Source organism: Pyxicephalus adspersus, chromosome 3 (assembly GCF_032062135.1).
Source record: "Pyxicephalus adspersus chromosome 3, UCB_Pads_2.0, whole genome shotgun sequence".
Lineage (NCBI taxonomy): Eukaryota > Metazoa > Chordata > Amphibia > Anura > Pyxicephalidae > Pyxicephalus > Pyxicephalus adspersus.
The window spans coordinates 141,553,907-141,556,282 of record NC_092860.1 but is presented as its reverse complement, the minus strand read 5'-3'; the positions used below and the strand labels follow the sequence as shown (position 1 = coordinate 141,556,282).

The following is a 2,376-nucleotide window of genomic DNA, read 5'->3' as shown; positions in this document are numbered from 1 at the left end:
ATAGGGTTGAGGTACTTTATATATTTTATGAAGTGAAAACATGGCATTTCCCTTTCACCCATACTTAAAAATAATTCCTGAAAAGCTTGATCAAAGCATACAAGTCAACACACGGGAGGGACATAAGGAGTCCTAAAACCAAAGAGGAACAGATTATAATTTGAGGTAGTGATGTACTGTTTCACTTCCCTGAACAAAAATAAATTAGTGTTTGTATATGTCAGATGTCTTTATTGTGTTTAGGCAACAAGAGTAAACAACAATCCTGTGGCGGGAACTGAAACAATTACGACATAACTGTATGATTATACGTTTAGGTTGGCACACCGACAAAATGATGCCTTTTTTAATAAAGCATCTGAAAGAAAAAAACTCCAGTCTCTATATGTGCAATAAGGCCATGCAAAAAGTTATAATCAGAGTAAAAACCAGTGCTAACTATATTTTAGGTTATAGTAGTCACATTTCTACCTGGTTTCTTTATGCGGATATGATCAGTATTGCAACAACGTGACTATTAGATCAACTGATTTTGGATATTATGAGTACTTCCAGCTGGAGATTTGATTTCTTTTCAACTTGAATTTATTTTTTGAAGCTGATTGCAGAACTAAGGACAAGGTACATATCAAGGAATACATAGGGGACAGATGGGAACTGTTAGGCAGCCACTTATTACTTTTATAGATTGTAAACATAGGGTCCCCTCTGTGCAAAAAGTGAGCAAAAGTAGTAAATAATTATATTTTTGGAAGCTGAAGCTGGGTTACAGGTTAAAAAATGGGAAGAATACAATTTATCCTAATCTTCCGCAAACAAATATAAGATCAATGTTCAAAACTGTGGTTTGTCCAAGTAAGCAGAAATGATTTATATGACAGATTGACCTTTTTGCACATGTATTGGAAAGACCATGAGAAAGTAGAAGAGTAATGAGAGCAGAGAGCTTCCTGAACAGGAAAAAGTATAATTCACTGGCCCATCACTGACAGGAGGAATCCGTGCTGCTATTCAAGACGTTGGTGAAAATAAGTAGCAAGGACTGCACACGCTGAGCTATGATGATTACAGGCCAGGAAAGGACATGACTGCTTATCTCTTTAATAATGTTGAAAAGGACTACTTGCCACAGAAGGTTCTGCACTTGGCAACTACTAGAAACCCAGAACATTACCAACATTTTGTGGTCATTTTATAGTTACCTGTTACATACATCTCTTGAAATATTAAATTAGGCAATACACTTACAGGTTAAACAAGGTGGAAGTTTCACTATACATTTGATATATATATCATAAAACAGCTTTACCTGAAAAAGATTTCATATTTCTGTTGATTTAGGTCTGAGATATACACAACCCTTCCAGACATGACAGTAGGGTTGTGACCTATGTTTTCTCTACTGCAGATAAGAAATGTTGCCTGGTCACCCCTCCACCCCATCCTGGGATGGGACAATAAGGGCATAGCAATACCATTTACCAGCTAACCTGCACTGATACTTTATATCTGCCTGAAGTTTAAGATTTGTCAACAGAGAATTACTTCAAACGTCAATTGTTCACTGTGCAAACTTCAAAAAAAAAGTGTCTATTAACAACACAAAAAAATGCTTAATCTTAACACCTAAACAATACGCCAAGCCATTTATAGCAGGAGCAACAGACCCCTAATAATTTTTGGAAGGGTTTGGTAATATAGACTGTTGAAATCTTCAGAAAGTAGTCCTCTCCTTTGCATGGCTATATCTACCTGTCCACTGTCACCGCCAGCATTTACTATGAGATCAACACGATACATTACTGTGTGTGAGACTATACACCTATACATGAGATTTACTTAATTGGTTGTAAAATAGACCAAAAAGTCTAACAAGTGGATGAATAGGTAAAGAAAAAACACTGGATCATTGAGAATAATAAAAACCCTGAAGGTCCAAACAGGTTGCCAAAACACATCAGCATTGACAGCAATAAACGATGTTAACAATGTCAAGTTACATACAAGAAAATGAAATTCAGGAGCCATCAAGTGCAGACAAGTCCAAACTCTCTCAACACAAGTGTAGTGAGTGAACTTCTCCCTCTAGCACATGGGATAAGATAAAAGATTTTGTGTGGTTTGGGTGGGTTATGGGAGGACGGGTGAGGCACACAGCGTGAGAAAGGGACTTTCCTCCAAATCTCTATTTTAAGCATGCGTCTCACTGTACATGCAGCTGGCAGGAGGGAACTAAATTTATATTTCATCCTGTAAACGTGTCAACTTATAAAGCCATGAGCGGTCTATTGTTAAATGTAGCGCTTGTCCCTGACAGGTGATAATAATTCATGATCTTAGGCAATACAACCCAAGCTAGGAATTGATTTGTGGAAA

At 37.1% G+C, this 2,376-nt stretch overlaps 1 protein-coding gene across 4 annotated transcripts in view; it reads right to left on the bottom strand.

Moving 5' to 3' along the window:
* Window positions 1-2,376, bottom strand: part of FAM53A (family with sequence similarity 53 member A) — a 53,749-nt gene that overhangs the window by 19,032 nt on the left and 32,341 nt on the right. The window lies entirely within an intron of this gene.